Raw genomic sequence first — 13,771 nt, 5'->3', positions numbered from 1 at the left:
CCCCCCCCTCACAGTATATACAAAACTAACTCAAAATGGGTCAGACTTAAATGTAAGAGCTAATACTATAAAACTCTTAGAAGAAAATCTAGGTATAAATCTTGTGGCTTTGGATTAGGTAATGGTTTCTTAGATATGACACCAAAAGCACAAGCAACCTAAGAAAAAATAGATAAATTGGAACCCAGCTTTGTGATAATTTGTTATAGCAGCCGTGGGAAACTGGCACAGGGACTCAGGATGAGCAGCAGTGAGAAGACATTACTACTCCTGGTCCTTAAGGGTCGGAGGGAAGAAGCAGTGTTACCAGAGCCTGATGAGAGCTGAAGCCATGGAGAAGGTGCTGCCAGATAGGAGCTGTGGTCCTTGAGGGACGCAGCCATGCCAGGAAAAGAGGAGGTGCTAACAAAAGAGGAAGTGGGGGTGAAATACCCTGGTCTCTGTCTCCCAACATCTCCTCCCCTGCTTTTACCTCCCACTGGCTGAGGCCAACAGGAAGCCAGAGGGCTGGAGAACCTGTGTGATACAGTCCATAGATCAATCTCTGAGCAGAACCTGGCCAAGAAAGGTAGAGATGGATTTGAGGTAGGGCAAGGACAAAAGGAGAATAACCGGCATGGTGGGTATGGGTGTATCATCATCTGTTCAGCCAAGTGATAAACAAATGGCAAGCAGTAAGTTATATTGGAATATATAGGGAAGCCATTTGGTGTACACGTAATTAGGCCTGACCTCGTTTTTTCTAAAAGGACCTGATGTGGCCATTGAGCATGCATCGTATGTCTACTTTACGCATTTGCTATGTCCCAAAGACAAGAACAAATGCCCTAAAGATAAAGGTGCAACTTGCCCCACATTGGCATTTCCTTAAGGATAAGCATCTCTCCCTAGGCTAGGAATTGATTGCTGTGCTCACGTGTGACCACCCAGCTCGAGACCACAGACCTGCTACCTGCTGTGTCCATCAAGACAGCAGACCTACTACCTGCCGTGTCCATCAATAGCTGTGCCGACAGAGCAATCTCGTGACTACTGTAAAAGGGACATTTCAGTCATATGTGATACATGCTCTTTAATGATATATAACCACTTTGGTTTTTTGTTTGTTTTTTGAGGAAGATTAGCCCTGAGCTAACATCTGCTGCCAATCCTCCTCTGTTTGCTGAGGAAGACTGGCCCTGAGCTAACGTCCATGCCCATCTTCCTCTACTTTATATCTGGAACTCCTACCACAGCATGGCTTTTGCCAAGTGGTGCCACGTCCGCACCCGGGATCCAGACCAGCGAACCCCAGGCTACCGAAGCGGAACATGCAAACTTAACTGCTGCGCCACCAGGCCGGCCCCTTATAACCACTTTGTACACCCCCACTTCCTTGGAGTGCTCCAGTCCTTTGTGGAAGGACTCGCACAGGCTGTATGGTCCTCAGGTCTGGCTCATAATAAACTCACCCCAATTTTCGTTTATAGATTAGTTATGGATTATTTGCTCAGACATTTCTTGGAGTAGTTGCGACAGGACTTCAGAGTAACTCACCGGAGACCACCTGGAATCTACACTGAACTGGCACTTGATACCACAGGGGCCCATTGCACCCCCCGGATCACTGCATTCTTCAGGTGACCTTGGTGAGTTCTGAAACCCAGGCTCCTTGAGTTGACAGTCCAAGAGTTTAAATGAACTGTTTAAGGTCTTAAGACTAGAGGCTTTGAAGGGTACTGATTCATTTCCTAGGTGGAGAGAAACCTAGAGGGAATTCCTAGGCCAGGGGAGCTTAGGGGGAGCTTAGAGTGAACTGGCTTGGTTGTCCTTTTAATTTGGCTTTAAAATTGGAAAGAATTGTGTTTATAAAGTCTGAAAAACTGCTTGATAAAGAAATGAGAGACTGAACGTGTTCAGCTCCAAAAAAAAGGGACATTACTCCTCCCGGCCGAAAGGCGTTCTCAGGTGACTGGGAACCTTAGTGGGAGTGCTGGAGGGTTGACTCTTACGACATACAGCAGTCCCACAGGGAACTCCACCATGATTCATGTTAATTAATTAAAGGCTCGGTTGGGGAAGCTCATATTGATGAAGATCAAGGCTGCCCAGGGAGAGAAGCCAAGTTGTCCTCCCCTACATATGATCTATATCATCCTCCAGGAAGCATAGGACGTCCTGACCTGATCTGACCTGATTTTTGTCTAAAGTTATAGGACCACCCAATAACCAGATCCCACCTGCACTATCATTTTAATGACTTTTTTACATAATCTTTCCTTTGTCTTGTAAAGAGATAACTCACATACCTATGCCTTAAATTTAGCCCTACCCTGAACCCATGCCTGCAGCTCTTACTGCCCGTGGGTCCTGTCCCCATGCCTGCAGCTCTTACTGCCCGTGGGTCCTGTCCCCATGCCTGCAGCTCTTACTGCCCGTGGGTCCTGTCCCCATGCTACTCCATGCAATTCTCTGAATAAAAGAGCACTACTGCCAGACGTTGAGAGTCCAAGAAATCTTTCTTTCAACTCCTCGGCTCGCCGAGCCTGCATCAGTATGAGAGTTGGTCACCCAAGCGCCGAGCCCCCGTGGCAGTTTTAGGCTGCTGGCGGGAGAAACCGAGGCATGCAAGAGAATGTTTACAACCTTCCTTTAGGGAGTAACACTCACAAGCAGCACACTTCTGACCCACAACACTGCCCTTAGAAGTTGTTCAGACTTTATTAAAAACAACAACGAACTAAAAGAAATTGGGAAACCATCTTCTAAAGCCAGCCAGCTCCCAGATGGACAATCCCCGACTGGGACTCCAGCTGGTTTCATGTATAATACACACAGAAATAATGTTTGCAAGAATTTTAACAAAATGGGAAAGATTAAGGATAACTTGTCTTAATTGGCCAAAGTGGGGAACATTTGACCTCTCGCAACTACTGTATTTGCACTAGCAATTTGGAAGAGTTGGCAATACAACTAAAACAAAAGAATGGGAAGCTTATGATTGGCATTTAGAGGCTTCAAAGAGTAATAATGATAAAATGACTTCTTTACAGGAGACTAACTAAATTGGCAGAGACTGTGTCTGAATTAAAGAGAGTAAGAAGTCAGAAGCCATCCCCCCCCTTATCTCTTCCATCTCCTCTGCCGCTTCCCTTTTGGCGCCTCAGAGCTCATCTGCCTCTTCTCTCTCAGCACCCGTGTATCCTTTCCTTTCCAAACTTCCATACCTGGACCTCTCCAGTCTTCCTACTCCTCCTCCACCTCTTCCTCCTCCTCTGCCCCTAGAGAAAACAAGGAGCAACTCTCAGGGAGCCGAAACTGAGAGTCCTAAAGTTAGAGTGGCTCCCTTTAAGGAGAAATCTGTTACTGGGAGAGGCAACCCTGTTCTTGTGTATAGTCCCTGGCCTAGAAATGAACTTAAGAATTTGACAAAGGACTTCCTAGAGCCTGTGCAGGATCCTTTAGGGTTTGCTTGAGAATTTGATTTAATTGTTAGAACATATGCACCAGGATATTCAGATTTATATCAGCGGGTGCATTTGCTGCTGTCTAAGAGGAAAGGAATGGATAAAAGAGGCAAATTGGAGAGATCCCCTGGAGGATTTCCATAAGCAGGAGCCTCATGACCTTAAGTACAGATATTGCTCGAGACTTATATAAAGCCATTCCTGTAGTTTTCTCCAGAAAAATATACTGGGCTAAAGTGCACCAATGTAAGCATAGATCCGAAGAATCTATCTTTGATTATTTTGAAAGTCTTGAGAAAATATTTAAACAGCATTCTGGGATGGCTCCCGAAAGTTTTTAGGATCACCAAAATAATTCAATTTTCTTAGACAGATTAGATGAGGAATTAGCAAAGTTAGTTAAGGGATATGAACTGGATTGGACCTTAATGCACACAGTGCTCTTGTCACTGTTGCGGATAAACTATCTAAACCCCGCAGCAAAAAGGGAAAGTCACTAAGGTTATGAGAATACAACTACAACAGCTTAGTGGCCCAGCAAAGGCCACCCTTTTAAAATCCAACCAGAAACAAAATGACCACGTCTGTTACTATTGCAAAAAGCCTGGTCATGTCAAATGAGATTGCCGTAAACTCAAACGGGACTTAGGGTGTGACAACAACGAACAGGAATAGGGATGCCCCGAGGGTTACCAGAGGGCATTTCCCCTCCTCCTCACTAATACCTTAGGGGAAGTGGAGGTAACTCTTGCAGGGGAAACTTTAAAGGCCCTTGTGGATACGGGGCCACCTTATCTGTCCTCACCCCCACCCTTATTCATTGCCCTCTCCCTCCGAGTAAACAGACAGTTCAAATGGTAGGGGTTTCAAGTTTTCCAATGCCAGTTTTTAAACCAGAACTGATAATTTTTCATTTAGGAACCATCAAAAAAACTTGTGTTTCTCCTGGTTAAATGTGCTCCAATTCATTTGATTGGATGAGATCTTCTAGAAGCATACAATGCCCATATTGCCTTTTCGCAAAAGGCTGAAATGTTTCTGAATTTAGAAAATCAAGATGCTGACCAACATGTCGTTAACTGACGGGTTGATGATTGTAAAATCAATGACTCAAATGGAAGAAGCGGCAGCTGATGACCTGTTATTACAAGCGCCTAGAGAATTATGGTCATCATCCTCTTCAAATATTGGGAAAATTAAATCGGCCGCTCCTATTAAGGTGACTGTTTACAGCTCTAAGCGTCTACCTAATATTCGGCAATATCCACTTAAACCAGAGGCATTGAATGGGATAAGGCCAATCATTCAGGAATTTCTTGAAAAGAGACTTATAATTCCTTCTACCAGAACCTGTAATACACCTATCTTGCCAGTAAAAAAAAGCCTAATGGAGAAGGCAGGAGATTTGTTCAAGATCTGAGAGCTATAGATAACATTGTGATTCCCTGACCCGCTGTGGTTCCAAATGTACACAGTTTGCTCTCAGCCATTGCAAGTGACAGCTGCTATTTCTCAGTCATTGATTTATGCAGTGCCTTCTTTAGCATTCCCATAGAAAAGAATAGCCCACATCTTTTTGCCTCCACGTAGGAGGATCGCCAGTACACCTGGACGGTTATGCCGCTGGACTATACTGAAAGCCCCACTTACTTTTCCCAGATACTCAAGGCTGATTTAGCTAATGGTGAGTTCCCTAATGAGTCCACTTCAATTCAGTATGCGAATGATTTACTCTTAGTTCAAAAACTAAGTTGCATTCTCAGAAGGACACAATTTATCTGTTACAATAGTTAACATATAAGGAGCATGAAGTGTCCAAGGACAAACTACAATTTTGCCTGCCTATTGTGAAGTATCTAGGGCACTTAATATCTAAGGATGGACTGTTGATTGATTCTGAAAGGAATCTTGGCTTTTTCTTTCCCTGAGACAAAGAAACAGTTAAGGGGATTCCTGGGACTAACCGGATATTGCAAGAACTAGGTACCTAACTTTTCGCTTATTGCCCAGCTTTTATCTACATGACTAAAGTCTGACCAGCCTGATTTAATTGAAGGGACCCCAGAAGGAGAGAAGGCAGAAACTACCTGAAAGTCTATTTTGGGTCGAGCACCAGCCTTAGGGCACCCTAATTACAGCCTGCTATTTTCCCTTTTCATACACGAAGATAAGGAAATGCCTTAGGTATCTTGACTTAAAAGCATGGAGATCAACATCGACCTATAGGGTATTAGAGTCGGCAGTTAGACTCCGTGGCAAAAGGGCTCCTGCCTTGTATGAGAGCCATTTCAGCAGTAGCCCTCTTACGCAAGACCACTGAAGAAACAGTGATGGGGTCTCCTTTAACTATCTACGTTCCTCACTCAGTCGAATCTCTCCTAAATTCTCATCACACTCAGCATTACTCTGCAAGCCAACTAGCCTCCTGTGAAGTTCTGTTGCTCTCTGCTCCTAATATTACCATAGCCCTATGTAATAATCTTTTTTTAAAAGATTGGCACCTGAGCTAACATCTGTTGCCAATGGTCTTTTTTTGTTGTTGTTCTTCTCCCCAAAGACCCCCAGTACATAGTTGTATATTCTACTTATAGATCCTTCTGGCTGTGCCACGTGGCACGCTGCCTCAGCATGGCTTGATGAGCAGTGCCATGTCCATGCCCAGGATCTGAACCAGCAAAACCTTGGGTCGCCAGAGCGGAACGCGCCAACTAAACCATAGCGCGGGCCCCCAAAGTAATAATGTTAACCTGCAACTTTACTACCAGCATCACAGGAGGAGGATGCCCACGACTGCATTTTATTAACTGATTACCTACTTACTTCTGGGAATGCTTTGCAAGAAACTCCCATCGAGAGTGTTGATCTAATTTGGTTTAGAGATGGGTCTTAAAGGATGTACAAGGATGTCATTGGGCTGGATATGCAGTAACATCCTCGGAAGACATAACTGAGAGTTCTTATTTGCCAGAAATAAAATGAGCATAGCAAGCCGAGTTAATTGCCTTAACTCAAGCTTGTCAATTGGCCAGAGACCAGGTAGCAAATATCTACACTGACAGCCATTATACTTTCGGGGTAGCACATGACTTTGGAATGCTGCAGAAACGACGAGGGTTTTTAACCTCTTCAGGTCAGCCTATAAAGAATGGAAAACAGGTTGCAGAATTATTGAATTCTATACAACTACTGAGACAACTAGCAATTATTAAAATACCAGGGCATTCCATATCTGATGCTTTGGAAGCTAAAGGAAACTGGATTGCTCATGCAACTGCTAAACAAGCAGCCTTGAAGGCTTGCCCCACCCAGCCTTGAGAATGCCTGCTGCTTCCTATTAACTCTGCTAACCCAGTTATACTTCCTTCTACAGGCTCAAGAAATCGCCATGGAAGAAGAGAAGCAGATATGGCAGTCAAAAGGGGGAATTTTTGACATCCTCTCACAGATGTGATTCAGGTCCAATAAAAAACCCACAGTACCTATTGGAGCGCAATTACCACTGCTCCAGCATATACACCAATTAACCCATTGGGCACGTGAAAAGATGATCTTATGGGGAAAAGAGTACTTTTGGAAACTTTCCACCACAGTGGCCCATAAAGCCTATACTCATTGTTTTATGCCCAAAGTATAATCCAGGGAAACCACTTCATGGATCACAAGGCCACTTTCCCCTTCCTAAGGGATCCTTTGGACTTCGTCCAAATGCCACCGTCTCAAGGATATAAATACGTCTTGGTAATGATCTGTGTGTTCTCATATTGGATTGAGGCTTTCCTTGCAGAAGAGCAACAGCTTTAGCTGTAGGTAAATTACTGTTAGAAAGAATAATTCCTGTTTGGGGAATTCCTACTGAGTTACATAGTGACCGGGGAAACTCATTTCTCTGGACAAAGAATTAAATCTATTTGTAATATTTGGCCAATAATGCAGCATTTCCACTGCACTTACCATCCCCAGTCCTCAGGATTGGTGGAAAGAACTAACAGCACAATCAAAACTCAATTGGCAAAGCTTTCAGAAGCATTTAGTCTCTCATGGCCAACAGCTCTTCTGCTAATGCTCCTCAATCTTAGATCTATACCCTTTGGTAAACATCGGCTGTCTCCTTTCGAGATAATACCTGGATGGCCTATGTAATTTGACGAAGGAATGTATGAACCGACTTTACTCAAAGGAGACATTTTACATTATTGTCAAGGTCTTGTGGAGGCACTTAAAAGAAATGAAAGATTGGTAGCTGATTCTTTTCGCAGTGAGCTCCCGGGACACGAAGACCTTAAGGATCATGGATTACAGCCTGGAGATGCTGTTTCTTGGAAAAGACACCAGATAAAGGACTCTTTGCAGCCCCGTTGGAAAAGACCATATCAGGTGCTTTTAACCAACCCATGTGCTGTAAAATCAAAAGGGGTAGATTCATGGATTCACATTTCTCATTTAAAAAAGGCTTCTCCACCTGAATGGGCTTCAAACCCCAGGCTCTCACAACTTCGACTGACCGAGACAAATCTCTCCAAACCAGGATGAGAAGAAGATGACATCTGTTGTAGATAGCTGTCCCAAGACTCTAGACCAGGCCTGTACTCCTAACCTTATTTCTCCTCATTTAAACCCTTGTAATGTTTAAACTTTATGTAATTGCTAAAATAATCAATTTGTAGGTTGCCTTACCCTTTTCCTACCCCGATACTTTACTCCCCAACTTTATAAGATAGATTGGAACCTAATTACAAAAACTATTGTTAATTACCAAAAAAAAATGTCACTTAAGATTTTCCTAATACTATGTTTGTTTTTCTAGTCTACATCCGAATGGGCCTCTGATGGCAATGTTTCTCTGCAATGGGCACATTCCTTTGCTACACACAAAAATCAGTCCAATTGTTGGATATTTGACCAACGTCCACTTTCTAGCACTTCTGAGTTGCCGTGGTGGGTCTGTCCCTCTCAAGGCATAGATTGGAAAGCTCTGAAGCAATTTCTTGTGATGGAAAGATCTGGTTCCAGTGTTTGTGGTTCATCTGATATTACTAATTATGATCCTAAAACATGGATAATAGCCCGTATTATTAATGATACAGGACACAGCTACTCTTTTTTTTTTTTGGTGAGGAAGATTAGCCCTGAGCTAACTACTGCCAATCCTCCTCTTTTTGCTGAGGAAGGCTGGCCCTGAGCTAACATCGTGCTCATCTTCCTTTACTTTATACGTGGGACACCTACCACAGCATGGCTTTTGCCAAGCAGTGCCATGTCTGCACCCGGGATCCAAACTGGCGAACCCTGGGCTGCTGAGAAGCAGAACGTGCGCACTTAACTGCTGCACCACCAGGCTGGCCCCTACTCTTTTTCTGTTGCTCAAACCATCCAGTTATGCCAACAAATTGCAAATGAACAAAAGAAGCCAGATATTACAGGAAGAACTGTGGAAGGTTTCACACAAATTTGGGATGGATATGTTTGGCTGACTCCTAGCCATGGATCTTCAAACACACCAGCACCTTTCTATTGGAAATAAAGAAATCATTCCAAACAAAAGCTACCAGATTATACTCGAAAGATAGGCTGGATACCCCCCGAGTCATATCAGACCTATTATACCTAAAGAAAGTGATTGGTTTGGAACAGACTGGTCTGAGAGACCAGGCATTTATTGGGTGACTCCTAATGGAACTCAGTGGTTATGAGGAACAAACCGCTGGCCTTGGCTGCTGCTTGGATGGCTAGGGAGCTGCACTCTGGGCTTCCCTTGGATGTAGGGAAAGATTCGCCCAGAGCTAACATCTGTTGCCAATCTCCCTCTCCTTAAGGCCAGATGGGCTTGTTCAGTGCTCCACTGATATGATCACCTAGCAGCTATATTTGTCCCTTTCTTGGGGCTAGAAGATGTCATATCACATATAGAGACTCTGACTAAATTTACTCAACAAACCGTTAATGTTAGTCAAGAAGGGATAACTTTATTAAATACTGTAATGTCTTTAATGAGAAAGGCTGTCCTTCAAAGCAGAATGGCCTTAGATATTCTTACTACATCCCAAGGTGGGACACGTGCAATCATTCAAACAGAATGCTGTGTTTTTATACCTGATGAGTCTCCCACTGAGTTGTCTCTGCTAAAGCACATGAAGAAACGGGTGAATGCCTTAAGCGATCCTACACCCAGTTTGATTTGTTTGGTTGGCTCCCTTCTAGTATCAATTCCTGTTTCCCATCTGGATTGCAATTCCTATTTCTATTACTTCTTGGAATTCTTGTACTAATCATAATATTCAAACCAATTGTTGTTTTCTTTACTCAGTGTTGTAAGACTGGCATGCAAACTAGAGTAATGATTCCTCGGCAGCTTGAGATGGTTGATCGATCTTATGACCCTGGACAAATGTCCTTTTCTGATAGGGACTATGCCTAAGAGTTCATTTTAGACTAATCTTTTCAAATATATTGAATTATTGTTATTGTACTTATTCCATGATTATAAACAATGTAAACATAAGGAGTCATCATATGCAATGTTTGTGTAACAACCTAAAATTAATTTTAAAAAACTCTATGAAATGCTCTGTTGATATATACACCTCTGTGCTTTTCCACTGCATCTGATTATTTCCGCCAGTGGGGACAACTGAGAAAATAAATGAGATAAAAGCCTGGCACCAAGGGACATGATGGATCCTGGGCAGGCAGCAACCACCCTGGTGCCCAGGGACAATATTTTGATCGTTGATGCTTTCTATCAAAAGATTATAGATCAAAAGGGGTAAAATGATAAATAAATGGCAAGCAATAGGATATATTAGAGTATATGAGGAAGCCATTTCGTGTAAAACTAATTTTGCCTAACCTTGTTTTTTCCAAAAGGACCTGACATGGCCATTGAGCATGCATTGTATATCTGCTTTGAGCATTTGCTATGTCCCAAAGATAAGAACAAATGCCCTTAAGATAAAGGTGCAGCTTCCCCCACATTGGCATTTCCTTAAGGATAAGCATCTCTCTCTAGGCTGGGAATTGATTGCTGTGCTCACCTGTGACACCCAGCTCGAGACCATAGACCTGCTACGTGCTGTGTCCATCATAATGAAATCACCCCCATCTTGATTGATAGATTGGTTCTGAGTTATTTGCACCGACACAGGTATAATAGAAACGTCACTGCAGTGCCTTAGTCAAAATCGCTGCAGTTTTTCTTGTGTAACTGGACATCTAGAAGTAGGCAGTGCAGGGTTGGGGCATTGATTTAATTGCCTCAACCCGGAAGCGGCACATGTCATGGCTGCTCACAGTCTGTTGGCCAGAGCTGGTCACGTGGCCTCAACCTAACTGTAAGGGAGCCTGGGAAACACACTGTCTGTTTCCCCAGCCCTTCTTCCCTACTGTCAGAGCTCACTTTCCACTATAGAGGCCAAAAAAGTGCCAGGTACTCACCTTCCTTCCCTTCCATCTGTGGCATGGAATGTGGCCTCATCTTGAGCAATGGGACTAAGGAGAAGTCCATTGAAGGTCTTGTCAGAAATGTTTTCTCCACAATAAAAATAGACACTAAGAGGAAATGCTCCTCTTTAGCCAAATATTGTCATGCCCACATGTGTTGCTCAAAATGTGGCAGCCATCTTGTGACCATGTGAGGAAAAGTTAACAAATTAACAAATTAACATTGCAAGGCAGCAAGAACCTAAGTCCTGGGTGACATAACTAAGCTGCTGAACCAACACTGCAACTGCCCTTCCTCTGGACATCTTGTTTGGGGAGGTAATAAATGTCTTTGCTTAAACCACTTTTCATCGGATGTTCTGTTATTTGTAGACAAAACCATCTGAATAATGCATTTCTTTCCTACTTAAGCCAACTTGGTTTAGATTTTCTAGTATCAAAAAATGAAGAATCCTAACTTGTGCAACCAGATACATCCAGAAAGTAGGAACTGTACCCCAAACAGCAAAGACTGATTATCACAGGTGGTCATGCACAATTAATTAGGAACAAAGAGGGTTGCAAGATGATGAAGTAGAGAGCAGTGTGGTGAGAAGAGCTGACTGAGTGGACTCCGTCCTCCTTTCCTGGGAGATGAAGCCTCTGGATTAACCTCCTAATTAACACGACATGACCCTGAGGAACTGTGAAGTGAGGAGTAACCCGAAGGGGGATATCTGTCACCAGGACCTAATGAACACCAGGCAGAGAGGAGAGTGCGAGAGAAGAGCTGGAAGTGGGGCAGAGTGGGAGAAAATGGGTCCCCTCGTGTCACGAAGTCTCCACCAGGCTGTAGCTGGTTACCAGCCTCTTGCAAGTCAAATGCGAAAACCTGTCAATTCCCAGGTGGGAAACAAAGTTTATAATAGTTCAGGCAACATGCCCTCTAGGGAAGGCAGCCAACTTCTGGTCAGATCTGATTTGGTGCTAGGAATTCTAGACTTGGCTGTGTATGTCCAGCCACGGCTGAGTTAGAGCATCAACAATGCATTTATTGTGGCTGGTGTCAAGAACACGAACATGGCAGTGTAATTCAATATTCCACATGCCTCTCAGGGAAGTCTCGGTTCTCCTACTCTGTCAAGCTTCCAGGAAAAGTCAGAAGTTAGTAAAAACTTTCAACACCCTAGTTCTCTGGTAGCCCCTGCTGTGCTAGTGATTACATGAATCTGTGATGAAAATCTGCCCCCTTTCTGGGCATTTATTAATAAATGTCTATTGAGTGCCCACTATGTGCTAAGCCGCATGCTAGATGCTGGAGATACAGTATCGAAGACAACACACAGGGTTCCACACTCATGGAGCTTACCGTTTTTGGAGAGAGTCAGACATCAGGCAAATGAAATCGCAGATGAATATATCACGCCTGCCACATTAAGTGCTGGGAAGTACAGGATTAGGCACTAGGCAAGCGTTTAGACCTAGATGGCGGAGTCGAGGTAAGCTGAGATGAGAAGGAGGATGAGGTGGGAGTCAGGGTAGAGTGAAGGCGAGGAGAGCAGCAGATGAGGCAGCTGGGGCCTCAGAACCCCAAGCCTGATGCTCCATGTTTGGGAACCGCTTCGTTGAAAGATGAAAAATAATCGCAGGAGGGTATCAGACTAGACACTCTGAAGAGGCTCCCGCTAGACAACCGGATCCTGTATACGCCATAACTTGTATGGCCTTGCTGGGCTCACAGAAAATAAAGGAATTTTCTGCAAAAACATGAGGGAGCTAAAACTGATAAAAAGGGAAAATGCCAGGAACTCCAGGTGGGGAGCTGTTGACAAGTGGAGAACTGTCCCTGGCTGCTGCAGGTGAGCTCAGAGGTGGCCAGCAGGTGCAGGGCTGGGCATCCGCAGGTCTGCCACACAGACTGTTCAGCTCAAATGCATTCTGTGCCCATTAGATGCCAGGCTCTGCAGAGTGAGCAAGACAGACAAGATCTCTGAGGTCATGGGCAGATGCCAGCCAGCAATCTTATCGAGGAGAGAGACAATAAGCAAGAAGTATTTGGGGCCCGCCTGGTCGTGCAGCGGTTAAGTGGGCACGTTCTGTGGTCCGGGGTTCACCGGTTTGGATCCCGGGTGTGGACATGGCACTGCTTGGCAAGCCATGCTGTAGCAGCCGTCCCACATATAAAGTAGAGGAAGATGGGCACGGATGTTACCTCAGGGCCAGTCTTCCTCAGCCAAAAAGAGAAGGATTGGCGGCAGATGTTAGCTCAGGGCTAATCTTCCTCAAAAAAAAAAAAAAAGCAAGAAATAAATCAAAAATTTCAGACGATGGTAATATGATGAAATTACAAAGCATATTGTCGTTAGGACTAATTAGGCAGTGAGGGGTCCAGGGGGCTACTTTAGCCGGAGTGATCAGGGAAACCCTCTCTGAAAAGCTGACATTTCATTTAAGAACTGAATAATGAGGAGGAGACAGCCATGCAAAGTTCTAGGGGGTAGAACTTTCCAGATCCAGAGACTTCTCTCTTTCCCAAGATTCTCCCCCAAGTCTAGACACTGATCTGAAAAGTTTTGAGAAGAAGCTGAGCCCAGGACTGGGACATACCTGCCTTTATTGTCTAGGCCTCTGGGTCAAGGTGCGCAAGACATAGGACAATGTGAGAAGGAAGGGCGCCCAGCTCTTCAGCTCTCCCCTCCGACCCCATGCCAGGCGCGGACAGCCAAGGATGCGCCTGCTTCGCTGCAGTTGGGCCAGAGAGCTGAGGGGCTGCTTGTGTTCACATAAGAACCCAGAGAAAGGTGTTTGCACTCTTAATAGCGCTCACCTGGGTGGGAATGGGGAGACAAGAAAGCGAGGGATTGTTAAACCTGTACCGCTGCAGTGATGTGTTAATTTTATCATTTCAG

The 13,771-nt window shown here is 44.3% G+C and overlaps 1 long non-coding RNA gene across 1 annotated transcript; it reads left to right on the top strand.

The window, feature by feature from the left end:
- The first annotated feature begins 891 nt into the window (after positions 1-891).
- On the top strand, positions 892-10,241 carry LOC138923082 (uncharacterized). The gene is made up of 2 exons (XR_011436201.1): positions 892-1,628; positions 6,817-10,241. It is a non-coding gene; the product is annotated as an uncharacterized lncRNA (long non-coding RNA).
- Positions 10,242-13,771: the final 3,530 nt, after the last annotated feature.

This window comes from Equus caballus, chromosome 1 (genome assembly GCF_041296265.1).
Source record: "Equus caballus isolate H_3958 breed thoroughbred chromosome 1, TB-T2T, whole genome shotgun sequence".
Taxonomy (NCBI): Eukaryota; Metazoa; Chordata; class Mammalia; order Perissodactyla; family Equidae; genus Equus; species Equus caballus.
Note: the sequence above shows the minus strand (reverse complement) of the source record. Positions and strands in the feature narration are given on the sequence as shown.